General features: G+C 37.7%; 2 long non-coding RNA genes across 3 annotated transcripts; both read left to right on the top strand.

Moving 5' to 3' along the window:
* Positions 1-1,586: 1,586 nt before the first annotated feature.
* On the top strand, positions 1,587-19,368 carry LOC110895913. 2 transcript variants are annotated; one of them, XR_002567444.2, is made up of 3 exons: positions 1,587-2,110; positions 2,198-2,962; positions 19,209-19,368. It is a non-coding gene; the product is annotated as an uncharacterized LOC110895913 (long non-coding RNA). The 2 variants fall into 2 exon arrangements; XR_002567445.2 differs by lacking the exon at positions 19,209-19,368 and adding an exon at positions 3,437-3,598.
* On the top strand, positions 17,214-18,304 carry LOC110895914. The gene is made up of 2 exons (XR_002567446.2): positions 17,214-17,910; positions 17,998-18,304. It is a non-coding gene; the product is annotated as an uncharacterized LOC110895914 (long non-coding RNA).
* Positions 19,369-19,448: the final 80 nt, after the last annotated feature.

Genomic DNA, 19,448 nt, shown 5'->3' with positions numbered 1-19,448 from the left:
GAATATCAAGGTTAGTTCATAACCCCCACCTTTTCTAGTTTTACATTTTTATAAATGTTTTTGGGGGTGGAAAGACATGCAAGTTTTGCAAAAATCACACAAGGTTTCGATAAATGAATATCACATATTTATAAACCATTTCGCAACATGATTTCAACGAACTCAATTGGTTTACGAAAAGATCATGCTAAAGATACCGATTTTATAAAAACATAATTGTTTTTCGAAACATGCATGAGTTTTAATAACACAAATGACATGGGCAAAGGCCCAAGGACATGGGCTAGGCCCAATAACTCACACATTATACGTTAACTAGGGTATGGTTAAGCTAGGGAATGAACTGTAAGATCATGTGAGCGAATAGTATCTCTCTTAAGCGCCATTAGTTTTGTATAAGACCGAGGGGCAAGAGTGGTAGATCTATCGGGTGTAGCGAGCTCCACTCTTGGGTCCTTGTGTGGCCCATGTAGTGCTTTTGTTATTCCAACCGGGTGGACCAGAGGAAATTCGCTAGGGTTGAGTGCTCCTATGTCGCCGCATATATTAATGCCTTAGCTACACATTAATGATCAGGTTCATAGACGCTTTACATACCAGTTTTTGATAATCGGATTTTTCAAATGTTTTTAAGATTCATTTGATAAAAACTCACAAATACATGGATTTATGAACTTTGGTAACGTTTCTCAACTTATGTACAAGTAAGAGGACGTGTAGATCCTACTTACAAAGACTCTTTTGGGCTCGGCTCATTCTCTCTCGTGCAATGCATAAAGATTCTCGTGGGCTAGACTCACAATTTTCATATGACATACCGAGAAAAATGATTTTATTATGTTTTCTCAACAACTTTAAGCCGGTTATCAAAAAGATTCATTTTAAATCTTTTCATAACAAACTATGAACTTGCTCAACTTTATGTTGACTTTTTCGCACGTTTTTTCTCACGTTGAATTTTTCATACTACGAAACGGTTGGAATAGGAGAAACCATGGGAACTCGAGTACTTAGCGGGCGTTCATTTATAGAAGTCTTAGCTCAAATACTTCCGTTGTGCAATGAAGATACCATTCGGATCACACTCGACTTTGATGTAAGCGATTTATCGGGGTGTGACAGATTGGTATCAGAGCTATAGGTTTCAGAGAATTAGGTTTCTGTAGAGATACCTAGGCTCTAACCTCACTTTCCTCTAGGGACTTAGATTATTAAGACTCGAACACATACAGAACGCCTAAGACTCGAATATGGGTTCCAACTGTAACGCCTCGTATTTTCGTATTTCCACATTTTTAGAGAATACGTATTCGTTCCATGTTTTTGGAATCACAGTAAAAAATACGTATTCGGTGAACAACGCATTTTACGCAACCAACAACCGACAACCGACCATATTTTTTATGTGTTTTAAAATACTAAAATATCATTTTACGACGTTACAGAGTGCTTGGATTTTTTTAAAAACGAGTTCACAAGGGATTTCGGGCCACTAAATACGGGGATTGGGCTTGTGGGCCTTGGGCCCAAGCCCAACCCACTAATTAAACTCTAAATACTTATGTCTAGTGAAACCCTAAACCCCTGACTTTAACCAGCCGACACCTCATGCATTCCCTTCCAAATTCTTCTTATTTCTCTCTGTAGATGTCATCTTCAATAAACATAAACACATGGAATCCATCTCCTTCAATACACACACATGGAGATCATTTCATCTCCACAAACTCTCAAGACAAACAACAGGCACCATAACTTCTCCTCTCCATCGCAATTTCCAAACCAGCGACCACAAGAAGTGGCGCCGGTTAACCAGCGTGACACCCCCAAACACCTCCACCCCTCCCCTGTTTATTAGCCGGCGACCAATTATAGAAGACAACCACCACCGTCAGGTGGTGGTGGTGAGCGACAGCTCAAGCGAGAGAGAGAGAGAGAACCGAGATCGGAGAAAGAGATCGGACGGCGGTAACACCGCCACTCACGGAGGATAGGCGGCGGTGGCTTTGTTCTTCCGGCGAGTTTCACAGTAATGATCTGCTGTGGCCAATGATGATGATGTTGGCGGTGTCATGCGGCGGCGGTGGTAGTGCCGACGACAAGAGTGGAGGTTGTGCCTTTAATTCAGTTTCTTTTTTTTTATCCAGGCTATATTTTGTTCAAAACCCGATTCAACGTGATTGTTTTTATATTTCAGCTCTGTTCCGACTGGGCTCCGGTTTGGGTTGTTTGACTCCGACTCCAGTTCGGATTTCGGGTTCTCCGAGTCAAACGCAAATCCTCAGTTCAAAGTTTCGGTCTGGTCAAGCGAGTCAAACTAGTCAGCAGCTCGGGTCAACGGTCATACTTATTCGGTTCCGATTCGATGTTCGGTAAAATTTTAAATGTCTCGAAGTTCATTTTATTATTTATGTTGTTATTTTAGTCGCAGAACCGAACTTTAAATAAATTGTATCGACAACATGTTATATGTAACTTTGAATAATTGTTGAATTTTGTCAATGTTATCGACAACTATTATTGTCGGGATCGTCCAAAAACAGAGGAAACTCTGCCCGTTTTTCGTAAAAAATGTCCGTGAAACGAGACGCGTTTATTTATAATACCAAACATATCGAATTCATATAAAATTTTACAACAATATATGTAAATGTATATCTATTTTGACAACATTTCTATGATATTTTTGATAAACTTAATTTAGAATTATTGCTTAAACTATATAAAATATATACATGTATATGTATATATGTATGTATGTATATATATGTATATATATGTATATATGTATATATATACTTACCCATCGACTCGATAATCTTTAAATTCCACTTCAAATTCTCCGTTAAAATTCCGTTTACTCATGCACCCGCGTTTGCCCGTATATGGTGACCTCGGTGTTCCATCCTCCCAATCTCATACGCTCGTCCACACTTGGATAATCGGAAGACTTAGCAATCATGTGAGTACACTTGACCCATTTTCCTTCTTACACACTTTGGGTGCAACATGTTTTACCTGTTAAATGCACGATTCACAAACATGCTTAATTTATTCCATACTTATACATGCTTTGTTATGCTTTGGTTCACGCTAGAATTCATACTGTTTGTTAACCCGCCTTAATAATTATAGCGCTATAGGAGTAGCACACCACCCGACGGGTTTTGTTAAGTTATATTCTTTACGGTCTCGATATTGCTATATTGAGGGATGCTATTATTCATACTTTACGGTCTCGATGTTGCTACATCGAGGGATGCTATTATACTAGTGGACACTTGGGTTTGACTTTTAGCTATGCATGATAGTTTGACCTTGTATGCCAAATGCTATTTTGGATTGAAAATACTTTTTATACACATGACACGAGTCTAAAACTTGTGTACTCGCCAATACCTTTGTATTGAACTATGCTTTTTAAAACATGTTGTAGGTTTAGCGATGATGTTGGTGATGCATGGAATCTAGTAGGATGCTTAGATACACACTTTAATTTGTATTCTTATTGCACTGTATTTCATTATTCATTATGTTGTATTTACTTCAATTTCTTGTAATTTATTCTTTAGAAATGAAATGAAATTTACTATTTAAATACTTATCACAATTATTAGTGTTATGATGTCTCGAGCAATCTATTTCGTCTCACTCCGATGTTTCCGCCATCGATTGGGGTGTGACAGATTGGTATCAGAGCCATAACTATAGGGAATTAGGAAAAAGTAAGAATGCTTTAACCTAGTCTACAGTTTTAGAGCTTTAGTCTTATGTTTTGCATGAAACTACTACATGATACGTTATTTGTTTCTTATTTATGCTCTTTTAAAACATATATGTTACTTATGTGTATTATTTGACATGTTAATCTTATGTCTTAATACTTGTTTTATTATGTGTTAATGCGTGTTTCATTGTTCGATTCTTTATGTGTTATTCTTGACATATTTCTCTATGTGTTAATACTTGTTTTATTGTCTCGTTCTTTATGTACTATTCTTGATATTCTTTTCTTATGTGTTTATACTTGTTTGTGTATTCCTGTAACATACGCCCTTTTCTAAGGCATTTTACTCGATTTTTCTTAAAGTCGAAAACACTCGTGTTACACAAACGAGATGAGTTTACCAAAATAGGCGTGAAACCCACAAATTGGTAAACGACTCTCATCCCACTTGATTCTATTTTTGAACGAAATTCACCGTTAAGTTAGGAGTGAAATCCACATCTTAATGAATATTTCAAATTTAAATTCTAATGGACCCTCGTCAACGTGTCGAAATTTAATTTTGACCCGACGAGTGACAACCCCACTTAGGGTACGAAGTCGTCAAGTTAGGGGTGATAACCCGCATCTCGTTGACTAGTCCCACTCCTTGATTTTTATAAATCCCGCCAAGTCTCGAATTGTCGATTGAATTGGAACATGTAATAACCGGAAGGGTAAATACCGTTAACTGACGTGTCGACGAGGGTATTTCACCTATTAGGCCAAAGCATGCTCTCAAATTCAAAAGACTCTTCGACCACTTTGGTTAGTTAACGTTCCGTTTTGGAACCACCCAAGCTTCTTTTTATCAAACTTACGCTTTATTATTTTCGATCTTCTATAATGAGACTCTCTTTTGTCAATTTTGGAACCATTTTTGAGATTTCATTTTTGTGCATACACCATACTATTACTTTCATACGATTATACATTATCAGCATGCATAATTTCACGTAAATTTTAATTACACTTTTGCAACGACGAGTGGAGACATATCATCAAGATCGGAGTGATTCCCTTACCTTGACGATTAACTTTGCTTCTTTCCTCATCTTACAACAACCTCACCAACGGATTAGGGGTGATTCCCTTACCTAGGTGATCGTTACCAATGCTTTCTTTTAATAGACTATATTATGTAAATACGATCATGTTTATATCTAAATCATTCATCATTAGTCAAACCTCTAATTATTTCAAAATTCATTGTTTATATAAACGAACTTCCTATCCTACAATTTATTTTCATATAGCTCACACGCATGAAATTTTTTACTTTTCCGTAGATGCTTGTTCCTCAATATTCAAAATTTTACGAAATGCTACTCGTCAACTTAGTCGGCCTAACAAATCCATTGTCACGGCCCCCGCCCCGGTTTAACCCGGTCCAGGAGCCGCGGGACAGAAACCCGTGGTATTTATGTTTACAGCGGAAGTCTAGCTATAAATTACAGCATAAGAGCGATTACAATGGCTTATATCTTATTTTTATCGGCGCCGTGTCACCTTCTGGTGACGATGGTCATACCACTATTGGGTCCTTTCACCCAAGTAGTGATGATTATCACGGTTAGGATTCATTAGCCTAACCGTGAGAAATTAGTAATGTGCACAATACCCCACTAGCCAGTGATTCAAGATAACCACGACTTAATCCCTGTAATTATAACTTTGAAAATAATCGGAGTATTGTAAAAACACTGTTAATAAAAAGAGAATGACTCACATTGCAAGTTTATACGGGCAGAGTTTAGCCTACTGATAAGCTTGATAACCTAATTTAAACAACAATGCACACGAACTAGGTCAGTAACTAATACAACATTTACGATAACTCACGAGATACAACCCTCACAACGAATGACAAAGTGCAATACTTAACATCCATCGAATTCACGACGAATGACAAAGTATAACCCTAATGTGGGTAGCACTTAAACATTCATTGGACAGTTTCAATCGATCGGACATTGAATCATAACAGCGATTGAGTTAATACTCGGTATCGTGGCAGCACCTCTCTATGTGAAATTATAGCTTTAAGCAGTCTATCTTCCTTTTTGTGAAAAGTTTTTGACAACAGAATGAAAGTCCCATGCATTGGCTATTTATAGCCTGAATTTGGGTTTTACGCGGCCCGCGTAAACCCATACATAACTCTTACGCGGCCCGCGTGGCCGCCTAGTCTATGTGTAGGTCTAATGGGTCACGAGTAGGGTCACCACCTAGTCAACACGTGGTCCTGGATGCTTATCCGGTCAAACTTCATGTTGACGTGGCCCGCGTAAGGCCATGCTTAACCCTTACGCGGCCCGCCTGAGGACCATATTTCTTGTTTTCTTGATTTTTCATGTGCGTTAGGGTTTCAAGGGTCCGGGTTTTCACTTACGGGTCGTTTAGGGACATTTTTGGCATTCCTTACATCCATTGCCCACGAAATTTTGTATTCAACATAACTATTGAAACAAGCTCATCACATATCGTTAAACTAGAGATTTTCTATTTTAATTGGGAATCAGACCAACTTTTCGCACACACCTACAAAATATTACAACTATTACTCAATGTTTACGAAAACTTCTCTCAAAAGCAATAAAACATTTTATTAAAAAACGCTTTTCAACAATCACTAAGTTCATATACCAAATTCCTTTTTCTAAGGATCAACTTTTTCACGAGAATAGGTAAGTTTCAAAATTTTCTAATACGAGGTTACTTAAAACGATGCAACCTTATTAATCTCTAGAACTTTTCAAAACCTCGCTCGATACGTCAGTTAAATTCAAAACACGTGGGCAAGGAAACTTCATGGGAAACAATAATTTTCAACTACATCAATTCTCCAGAAACCATAGTAGCATTTCCACTCTTTTACAAAGTACTTTTTCACATAACCAATAAATGTTTTATACTCCCTTTACATTCACGAACTAGTGTTTATATTACATGACAACTCAATCTATTTAAACTTCACGTTTTATGCAAACAAACCGGAGTTCTACACTTGCGTCCATACAGTGCTTTCTCCTATTTCTACCCAACAAACCGGAGTTCTACACTTGCGTCCATACAGTGCTTCGAACGGGGCAACTTCGATGCTTGAATGATAACTATTGTTATAGGAGAATTCAATTAAGGGTAGGTGGTTATCCCAGTTACCACCAAAATCGATTACACATGCCCTGAGCATGTCTTCCAGGGTTTGGATCGTTCTTTCACTTTGTCCGTCAGTTTGGGGATGGTAAGCGGTACTTAAATTTAATCGGGTTCCCATTGCTTCTTGAAAACTCGTCCAGAAATGTGAAGTGAAACATCTATCCCTATCTGATACAATGGAGAGTGGAACTCCATGTAAGGATACTACTTCGTCTACGTACAACTTGGCTAACCTTTCCATGCTAAAGGTTTCATTTATGGGTAGAAAATGAGCTGATTTAGTTAATCGATCCACGATTACCCAAATCGCATCATTACCTTTTCTGGTTTTGGGCAACTTGGTAACAAAATCCATGGTTATTAGTTCCCATTTCCAAACAGGCATTTCTAATTGTTGAAGTAACCCTGAAGGTTTTTGATGTTCTGCCTTTACTTGCGAACAAGTAAGACACTTAGATACATATTTAGCTATGTCATTTTTCATTCCTATCCACCAGAAATTATTTCTTAAATCTTGGTACATCTTATTATTTCCAGGGTGCATGGTATACCTAGATTTATGGGCTTCCTCTAAAATCTTATTTCTTAAATCTCCCTATTTAGGTACCCAAATCCTCTTCTTGTGGAATCTCCAAATCCCATCAGCTCCTTGCTCTAATTCTTTTATTCATCCTTTCATTCCTTCAGCATCCTCCTTGATTGTTGTTGCTTGAACATTCTGCAGTTGTTCCATTAAATCTAACTGTAGATTTAATTTAAGAGCATGAACTCGCTTTTGCTTTTCATGATACTTACGACTTAAGGCATCCGCGACTACATTTGCTTTTCCTTTGTGATATTGAATATCACAGTCGTAATCACTTAAAATTTCCATCCATCTTCTTTGCCTCATGTTTAATTCTTTTTGCCCAAATATGTACCTTAAGCTTTTATGATCTGTATAGACAGTAAACTTACTTCCATACAGATAATGCCTCCAAATCTTTAGGGCAAAAATTACCGCTCCTAATTCTAAGTCGTGAGTCGTATAGTTTTCTTCGTGCTTTTTCAATTGCCTTGAGGCATACGCAATTACCTTTTTGCGTTGCATTAACACACATCCTAATCCTAGCTCAGAAGCATCGCAGTAGACTTCAAAATCTTCTGTTCCTTCTAGCAATGCTAAGATTGGGGCGTTTGTTAACTTTTGCTTTAAAGTCCAAAAGGCCTCCTCCTGCTTGGGTCCCCATTCAAATTTTACGGCTTTATAGGTTAGCTTAGTTAATGGTACAGCTATCTTAGAAAAATATTTAATAAATCGCCTATAGTATCCAGCTAATCCTAGAAAACTTCTAACTTCCGTAGCCGATTGCGGGGCCTTCCATTTGGTGATTGCTTATATTTTGGAGGGATCTACGTGAATACCTTCGGGATTCACCATATGACCCAAAAATTGCACCTCTTGGAGCCAAAATTCACACTTTGAGAATTTGGCGTAAAGCTTCTTCTTTCTTAACAAAGTTAAGAGTGCATGCAGGTGTTCACAATGTTCATCCTGACTTTTGAAATAAATAAGTATATCGTCGATGAAAACGATTACAAATTTATCCAAATACGGTTTACAGATCCTATTCATCATGTCCATGAATGCTGCAGGAGCATTGGTTAGTCCGAAGGGCATGACTGTTGTTGGTGCAGTTGTCTGTCGACTTCATCTTCGTTCGAATCTTAGGTTAGGGTTGATTGTATAGGGCACGGAAATCAAGAAATATGTAATTGAAGGTGATTTCACCCGAAATGACAAGATGTCATTTCGAGCAAAACCTCTAATCATCCTGATTTCGCCCGAGTTAGTAGGAAGCTGATTTCGCTCATATATGTAATGTTGATTTCGCTCCTGTTGATTCTATGTCATTACGAGCAAAATCCCAAGCCTATAGAAAGGCAATCATGAGCGAAATCATAGGGTGGAAGTTCAGTTGTGATTTCCGACGGCGAAGCTCCGTCGAAGTGTCTCTGCATTTGTAACAGCTTTCTTATCAATACAAGAGACAATTAATAGTGAAACGAAGCTAAACAAAGACAGAATCAATGAATTCCGCCTCTGATTCTGTCTGAGCACTCTTCTGATCGACTCGTTAGGTCGTTTCCCGATCCTACAACTGTAAACTCGTAATGTCCATACCTAGTTCTGAAAGCAGTTTTAGGTATGTCTTCTTCTTGTACCTTCAATTGATGATATCCGGAGCGCAAATCTATCTTAGAAAAGTATCTAGCTCCTTGCAATTGATCAAAAAGATCATCAATCCTAGGTAATGGGTATCGATTCTTAATTGTAACCTTATTCAATTCCCTATAATCGATACACATTCTCATCGACCCATCCTTCTTCTTTACAAACAACACTGGAGCTCCCCACGGAGAGGAACTAGGTTGTATAAATCCTTTGCTTAGTAGTTCATCTAATTGTTTCTTTAATTCTAGCATTGGGTGCTAACCGATAAGGTGCCTTGGCTATCAGTATAGTTCCTGGAATTAGATGAATTCTGAATTCTACTTCTCTATCGGGTGGTAATCCTGGAAGGTCTTCCGGAAAGACATCCGGATATTCTGATACTATTGGAATATCCTTAAGTTCCTTACTTTTGGTATTAACAACTACCGAAACCATATATGCCATTCCTTGTTTTCTTGAATAACTGGCCAACTTCATTACTGAAATAAATTTCAGTGGCATTTGTGGCTTATCTCCTGTAATCATTACTAATTCTCCTGTGGGTGTATGGATTTCTATGGAATTTTTATCACAGAGAATTCGAGCATGGTTGGCTACTAACCAATCCATTCCTAACACCACATCGAATCCGGCTAAATTCATAGGTAACAAGTCTGCAGAAAATTTATGGCCTAAGAGTTCTATATTTCCTTCTCGCAAAACCTTATCTATGTTAACAGAATTCCCATCTGCCGTTTCGACTGTAAAAATCTTCCTAAGGTTGGTTAAAGGTAAATTAAGAGCTTGGCAGAACGAAGTATTTATAAAACTTTGGTTTGTTCCAGAGTCAAATAATACTTTCGCATAAACGTTATGAACTAAGAACGTACCAGCTATGACGTCAGGAATTAGTTCAACTTCCTGCGTAGTCAATTGAAAGGCTCTTGCGTTCTTTTTAGTAGTTCCTTCTACAGGTTTAGCCTTGTTATCTGCTTGTTTAACTAATTTCGGGCATTCTGGCCTGAAATGTCCAGCTTCTCCGCAGTTGTAGCAGACTGTCGCTTTCTTCTTCCTGCAATCTTCTTCTTGATGTCCTGGAATTTTGCAGAAGTTACAGTACCCTTTGCATTTTCCAAAATGCTTTCTTTTGCAGGTACCGCAGAATGGAACAGTGGGAGATCGCCCGGTTCCTCTTTTCTTGAAATTATTGCTATTACCCACACGAAATCCTTGGGTAATCTTTTGGGCCACTTCCTTTCTTCTATTTTCTTCTCGCGTGCGTACTAGTCCGTCGGTCAAGGTGTTGGCTAATTCCACCGCATCGTCAATCGTGCGGGGTCTAGCAGCCTTGACGATATCACGAATCTCGCTAATCAACCCCCAAATGTAACGAGAAATAAGTACCGGCTCTGGCGATGCCAGAGTTGGCACAATTCTGGCATACTCGAAGAATTTTGAAGTATACCCTCGACAGTCCACACCCACCATTCGGTGGCTCAGGAACTTGTTTGCCATTTGTTCTTTTTCATATTCGGGACAGAATTTTCTTTCCATCAATTGCCTAAATTCTTCCCAATTCATGGCATAAGCCAAGTCACTTCCCGTGGCTTGCAATACCGTGTTCCACCATTCTAATGCTTCTTCCTTGAAAAGGTGAGAAGCATACATAACTTTATCCTCCTCGTCACATTTACTTATTTTGATTACTGCCTCGGTTTTCTCTAACCAACGCAGTGCCGCAGTCGCCCCTTCATTGCCTGCAAATTCAGCTGGTTTACACGCAAGAAATTCCTTGTAAGTGCAACCAGGTGTTGCAGCTTTCATTCTTTTGTATACTGGGGCTTGAATTCCATTATTACCGCCTCCATTAATACTATTACTGGAATTATCGTCGCGCGTGCGTTTACTGGGGTGAGCTTGCGAAGGCTCAGCAGGACTTTTTACTGCATCGACGATTGCTGGAATAGCATTAACTATTCCTTGAGCAACGATGTTTTCTATGTCTTGCCGGTTTAGGAAGTGATCCTCGTTATTGTGTTCCGATTGATTAACTTCATTAACTGGTTCATTAACCGCGTGTTCCATCTGAATGTGTATCAATCACAAACTATTATTTAGTACAAACATTTTGGTACAACTGTACAACCAGACTTTATTGAAAATACTACGATCTTATATATATATATATATATATATATAGGATAAGGATCATGTGAGAAGTGATAGGCTAGTTGAGAAACTTGAGAAGCATTCTGGACCACACATTTTTCTAAGCCTTTCGTAATATACACATATGTATAGTTTAAAATTGACTATATACATATGTGTATAACTCAATATACATATATGTATATAGTCAATTTTAAACTATACATATGTGTATATTACGAAAGGCTTAGAAAAATGTGTGGTCCAGAATGCTTCTCAAGTTTCTCATATAGGGTGGACTTCTCTTAGGATCCCTACCCTATATATATATATATATATATATATATATATATATATATATATATATATATATATATATATATATAGGATAAGGATCATGTGAGAAGTGATAGGCTAGTTGAGAAACTTGAGAAGCATTCTGGACCACACATTTTTCTAAGCCTTTCGTAATATACACATATGTATAGTTTAAAATTGACTATATACATATATGTATATTGAGTTATACACATATGTATATAGTCAATTTTAAACTATACATATGTGTATATTACGAAAGGCTTAGAAAAATGTGTGGTCCAGAATGCTTCTCAAGTTTCTCATATAGGGTGGACTTCTCTTAGGATCCCTACCCTATATATATATATATATATATATATATATATCCATTACAACTTACAACTGGAATTCAAAATATATTATTATTTTAATTTAGCTAGGACGATTATACTCAACGTTTATTTATTTATCTAACTTCCATGGTTGGTCTAGGTTTGGCAATTTATCTTAATTAAGAATCAAGATTTACTGCGGTAGTGGCTAACATATAGAGATCTGCCCATTTTTCATCCAATTCATCTTTCCATGGTGGGTTTTTGTCTATTTCCTGAGTTTCCTTATTAACTATCACTTCTTTTGAATTGGACGTCCCTATTTTCTCGTGGCTTTTTCTAATAATCCAATTTCTTTTCTTGGTGGTAAGTGGGTTCTCAAACTGTGCCTTACGAATAAATATTCCTTCCTTAGTATTTACTGAATATTTTAAGGAATCTGATTGAGATGAGGTTCCCTTATCCTTTTGGGCACTATCTAGTTGACGATAGATGTCCGAAAGCTTTTGCTTACCCATACTGTAAATTAACAAGTATTCAAATAACACAAAAACACACATAATCACACTAACACGTATAGCCAAAATTGTCGACCTTGCGACTATTCGATTTTTATATATTATATTATGCGTCCATACACACCCGTTATCTTACAAAGTTTTATTTTTAAGTTATTTTACAGGATTTATATTTTTACTACTATTATTATTATACAACTACAACCACCCCACCCCATACTATCCCTGTTAGCTGGTAATTCAGAAACGACGTTCCCTCTCATCGTACTTCCAGGAGATCTGCTCTCCCACCTCCCGAATCCTATTTCCGGCATCTACCAGCTCCTTGCCATAGTGGCGGAGTTCAGCCAAATTTTCATTGCTCATTGGTGGGTTTGGTACAGCCTGCGGGTCGAACTAAGGGAAAAAGGTATTAGGATTATTCATTAAGTTCTGGAATTGCCAGTCGGTAGTCCACCATTCTTCCAGTGCTCCTGGTAGAGGTCTAGGGTGAACAATGGGGTCTGGAATGGCAGGTTCTAGGTTAACAGGAAGTAGGGCTTCAGCTGGGTAATTAAAGAGAGTTTCATCGGCAGGTTTGATGATGTCGCCAAGTGCCAATTTACAGTCCAACTCTTCCTCCCAGGATAGCATTCCCTGGGTTTGCCTGGAACTCTCCCTAGTCTCTATTCCTTTTCCCTTATCTTTTGGGTCTTCCTTTTTGATAGTTTTCTGTGTTGCTGGTTTCTTCCTGCGTACACGCCTCCAACCTACAAACCTCCGCTTCTTTTTCACTACTTTTGGTTTCTCCTGAGGTTGGGCTTTGAACACTATAGGCTCCTCGATATCCGCCTGGTACCCAGTAGTAGTACCAGTGGTATCCATATCTGTGCTATGGATAGAAAAATTTTGAAGGGCTTCTGATAGTTCATTCATGCTGTTAGCACACACGAAGACGCACACAACCCTAAGTTAAAATTTTGCAAATTAAAAATTTCACAAAATCACATAATGGCAATTAGATAAATTAAGTATTTCTAAATACTTAATTGGCTTAAACAGTGGCTCTGATACCACCTTTTTCTATCACGGCCCCCGCCCCGGTTTGACCCGGTCCAGGAGCCGCGGGATAGAAACATGTGGTATTTATGTTTACAGCGGAAGTCTAGCAGGATCGTTTAAACTTGAAAATGCCCGATTATTATTTTATTTCATAATTCGGGATAAACCCCGTAATTTACAATAAAGGAATTTCAAAAGAATTCCCTGATTTTACAAAACATGTTTATTTATTTATTTGAGCCACTACTTCAAGCTTGTGAGTGCTCCGTAGCACTTTTCCTTGATTCACAGTAGGTCACCTGAAACATGTTTTAAAAATATTTTGTCAGCGGGGAAATACTGGTGAGTCACTCCATTTGATGAAATGACACATAGCTATAAATTACCGCATAAGAGCGATTACAATGGCTTATATCTTATTTTTATCGGCGGCGTGTCACCTTCTGGTGATGATGGTTTGGGTCCTTTCACCCAAGTAGTGATGATTATCACGGTTAGGATTCGTTAGCCTAACCGTGAGAAATTAGTAATGTGCACAATACCCCACTAGCCAGTGATTCAAGATAACCACGACTTAATCCCTGTAATTATAACTTTGAAAATAATTGGAGTATTGTAAAAACACTGTTAATAAAAAGAGAATGACTCACATTGCAAGTTTATACGGGCAGAGTTTAGCCTACTGATAAGCCTGATAACCTAATTTAAACAACAATGCACACGAACTAGGTCAGTAACTAATACAACATTTACGATAACTCACGAGATACAACCCTCATAACGAATGACAAAGTGCAATACTTAACATTCATCGAATTCACGACGAATGACAAAGTATAACCCTAATGTGGGCAGCACTTAAACATTCATTGGACAGTTTCAATCGACCGGACATTGAATCGTAACAGCGATTGAGTTAATACTCGGTATCGTGGTAGCACCTCTCTATGTGAAATTATAGCTTTAAGCAGTCTATCTTCCTTTTTGTGAAAAGTTTTCGACAACAGAATGAAAGTCCCATGCACTGGCTATTTATAGCCTGAATTTGTGTTTTACGCGGCCCGCGTAAACCCATACATAACTCTTACGCGGCCCGCATGGTCGCCTAGTCTACGTGTAGGTCTAATGGGTCACGAGTAGGGTCACCACCTGAACAACACGTGGTCCCGGATGCTTATCCGGTCAAACTTCATGTTGACGTGGCCCGCGTAAGGCCATGCTTAACCCTTACGCGGCCCGCCCGAGGACCATATTTCTTGTTTTCTTGATTTTTCATGTGCGTTAGGGTTTCAAGGGTCCGGGTTTTCACTTACGGGTCATTTAGGGACATTTTTGGCATTCCTTACATCCATTGCCCACGAAATTTTGTATTCAACATAACTATTGAAACAAGCTCATCACATATCGTTAAACTAGAGATTTTCTATTTTAATTGGGAATCAGACCAACTTTTCGCACACACCTACAAAATATTACAACTATTACTCAATGTTTATGAAAACTTCTCTCAAAAGCAATAAAACATTTTATTAAAACACGCTTTTCAACAATCACTAAGTTCATATACCAAATTCCTATTTCTAAGGATCAACTTTTTCACGAGAATCGGTAAGTTTCAGTATTTTCTAATACGAGGTTACTTAAAACGATGCAAACTTATTAATCTCTAGAACTTTTCAAAACCTCGCTCGATACGTTAGTTAAATTCAAAACACGTGGGCAAGGAAACTTCATGTGAAACAATAATTTTCAACTACATCAATTCTCCAGAAACCATAGTAGCATTTCCACTCTTTTACAAAGTACTTTTTCGCATAACCAATAAACGTTTTATACTCCCTTTACATTCACGAACTAGAGTTTATATTACGTGACAACTCAATCTATTTAAACTTCAATTTTTACGTAAACAACTATATATGCATATCATTTTACACGTTTTAGTAAATAACTCACAACAATCTCGCGCGGGTCACTCGTTCCCTTTCTCTTTCATACTCAAAACTTTTAATCTTTTACGCGCATAAACGTGTATTTCGATTTATACTATAAACGAAATCATTATATCCTACATCCATACTTATACATTTTATGCCTTCACTTGTGTTCACACTTACGCATTTATGTTATACTCATGATTCAAAATTCATACGTTTTACGTTTATACATACACTTACAACTATACATTTACGTTGTACTTACATTCATGTTTATACTACATTCATATTGATATTCATGTTCATACATTTTATGTTTTCATTTACACTTATACAACTTTGTTTTTACTTATATTCATACACATATATTTTATTCATACTTAAACCTTCATGTTTTACATCTATATTCACCTTCATATCTATGCTCATACATCTTATGTTCACCTTTATACTAGTATTCATACTCATGCACCTTGTGTTTATACTTATACTTGTGTTTGTACTCACATTTATACTCATTTTTCATATACTTTATGCTTAAACTTGTAATCATACTTTTGTCAGGCGATTTGCATTTAGGCTCACATGCGTGTTCATGTTTAAACTTATACCATGATCATACTTTTCGTGTTACTCAAAATTTATACACTTGCACCTGTACGCGAGCGAAACCCGAGGGATTCGCTTACTTGGTCTTATACTATATGGAACGCGAAGATGCTTATATGTTGCATTTTTATATGCACACAATCTTATTTTCAAAATTTATGCATACCTTAATTCATACGCAACTAGTACAAGCTATGCGGATCATGCGACGATCAATATAATCGCGGGTGCACGCGGTATTATAGTGATGGGCGTATGAGAAACCATAGAGTGTACTACTGTGTATGGTAAGACACGGGATGTAACATGACACCGAATACGAAACAGATGTAACGTGTTCAAAACATGGTGGATACGCCGTTGGTACTTCCTATATATAAGTGTTTTCACCATGTTACCAAACTTTCGTAAAACATGCCGTGAGAAATTCAATGTTTTGCTGACCTTTTGGACCTAATTCAAACTTTAAGCAACTCACAAACGCGTTATATCCGATTATCCCCGACGAGACTTCATTCTTAACACGCTACCTTCGTCTATCCGATACTTAAGCTATTCTTATACTCGCATTCTTTCGTTCACCCTTATACCTCAATTATTTTCCGTTGTCTTAAATTCTAAAACCTTAATTTTTTAAACAAACCCCTTCTGGTTGCCAAAATCCTTTCAAGTCTTCCTCTTGAATAATTTCGAGACGAAATTTTCTAAAGGAGGGGAGACTGTAACGCCTCGTATTTTCGTATTTCCACGTTTTTAGAAAATATGTATTCATTTCCCTATTTTTGGAATCACAGTAAAAAATACGTATTCAGAGAACAACGCATTTTACGCAACCAACAACCGACAACCGACCATATTTTTTATGTGTTTTAAAATACTAAAATATCATCTTACGAGGTTACAGAGGGCTTGAATTTTTTTTAAAAACGAGTTCACAAGGGATTTCGGGCCACTAAATACGGGGATTGGGCTTGTGGGCCTTGGGCCCAAGCCCAACCCACTAAGACCATGTGTAGTGGGGCATTATGGGGCATTATAGGGCAAAAAACGCCCCTTTCACCATTACATAGGGCATTATAGGGCATTATAGGGGAAAAAATGGTTTGGCGTTTTAATGAAAACGCCTAATATCAATTGTGGAAGGTTTGAATGGGTTTGACTTGCCAATGAGAAAATACTCTGTTTTTTTTTTTTTTTTTGTTTAATGATTGGTAGGGGCATTATAGGGCATTATGCCCACTACACCACTTTTGCTATAATGTCTAAGTGTGACTACGATGCCACATATCAGATAATGCCCATGTGTAGGCATTATAAATTGTTACCACTACACATGGTCTAATTAAACTCTAAATACTTATGTCTAGTGACACCCTAAACCCCTGACTTTAACCAGCCGACACATCATGCTTTCCCTTCCAAATTCTTCTTTTTTTTCTCTGTAGATGTCATCTTCAATAAACATAAACACAGGGTATTCATCTCCTTCAATACACACACATGGAGATCATTTCATCTCCACAAACTCTCAAGACAAACAACAAGCACCATAACTTCTCCTCCCCATCGCAATTTCCAAACCAGCGACCACAAGAAGTGGCGCCGGTTAACCAGCATGACACCCCCAAACACCTCCACCCCTCCCCTGTTTATTAGCCGGCGACCAATTATAGAAGACGACCACCACCGTCAGGTGGTGATGGTGAGCGACAGCTCAAGCGAGAGGGAGAGAGAACAGAGATCGGAGAAAGAGATCGGACGGCGGTAACACTGCCACTCACGGAGGACAGGCGGCGGTGGCTTTGTTCTTCCGGCGAGTTTCACGGTAACGATCTGCTGTGGCCAATGATGATGATGCTGGCGGTGTCATGCGGCGGCGGTGGTAGTGCCGGCGACAGGAGTGGAGGTTGTGCCTTTAATTCAGTTTCTTTTTTTTTATCCAGGCTGTATTTTGTTCAAAACCCAATTCAACGTGATTGTTTTTGTATTTCAGCTCTGTTCCGACTGGGCTCCGGTTTGGGTTGTTTGACTCCGACTCCAGTTCGGGTTTCGGGTTCTCCGGGTCAAACGCAGATCCTCGGTTCAAAGTTTCGGTCTGGTCAAGCGAGTCAAAAACTGGTCAACAGCTTGGGTCAACGGTCATACTTGTTCGGTTACAATTTGATGTTTAGTAAAATTTTAAATGTCTCGAAGTTCATTTTATTATTTATGTTATTTTAATAGCAGAACCGAACTTTATATCGACAACATGTTATATGTAACTTTGAATAATTGTTGAATTTTGTCAATGTTATCGACAACTATTATTGTCGGGATCGTCCAAAAATAGAGGAAATTCTGCCCATTTTTCGTAAAAAATGTCCGTGAAATGACACGCGTTTATTTATAAAATCGAACATATCGGATTCATATGAAATTTTACAACAATAGATGTAAATGTATATCTATTTTGACAACATTTCTATGATATTTTTGATAAACTTAATTTAGAATTATTGCTTTAACTATATAAAATATATACATGTATATGTATATATGTGTATATATATATGTGTATATATATACTTACCCATCGACTCGATAATCTTTAAATTCCACTTCAAATTCTCCGTTAAAATTCCGTTTACTCATGCACCCGTGTTTGCCCATATAGGGTGACCTCGGTGTTCCATCCTCCCAATCTCATACGCTCGTCCACACTTGGATAATCGGAAGACTTATCAATTATGTGAATACACTTGACCCATTTTCCTTCTTACACACTTTGGGTGCAACATGTTTTACTTGTTAAAATGCACGATTCACAAACATGCTTAATTTATTCAGTCGTTATACATGCTTTGTTATGCTTAGGTTCACGCTAGAATTCATACTATTTGTTAACCCGCCTTAACAATTATAGCGCTATAGGAGTAGCACACCACCCGGCGGGGTTTTGTTAAGTTATATTCTTTACGGTCTCGATATATCTATATTGAGGGATGCTATTATTCAGACTTTACGGTCTCGATGTTGCTACATCGAGGGATGCTATTATACTAGTGGACACTTGGGTTTGACTTTTAGCTATGCATGATAGTTTGACCTTGTATGCCAAATGCTAAGTTGGATTGAAAATACATTTTATACACATGACACGAGTCTAAAACTTGTGTACTCGCCAATACCTTTGTATTGAACTATGCTTTTTAAAACATGGTGCAGGTTTAGCGATGATGTTGGTGATGCATGGAATCTATTAGGATGCTTAGATACACACTTTAATTTGTATTCTTATTGCACTGTATTTCATTATTCATGATGTTGTATTTACTTCAATTTCTTGTAATTTATTCTTTAGAAATGAAATGAGATTTACTATTTAAATACTTGTCACAATTATTAGTGTTATGATGTCTCGAGCAATTTATTTCGTCTCACTACGATGTTTTCGCCATCGGTTGG

The sequence above is a fragment of the Helianthus annuus genome, chromosome 6, assembly GCF_002127325.2.
Source record: "Helianthus annuus cultivar XRQ/B chromosome 6, HanXRQr2.0-SUNRISE, whole genome shotgun sequence".
Classification (NCBI taxonomy): domain Eukaryota; kingdom Viridiplantae; phylum Streptophyta; class Magnoliopsida; order Asterales; family Asteraceae; genus Helianthus; species Helianthus annuus.
Note: the sequence above shows the minus strand (reverse complement) of the source record. Positions and strands in the feature narration are given on the sequence as shown.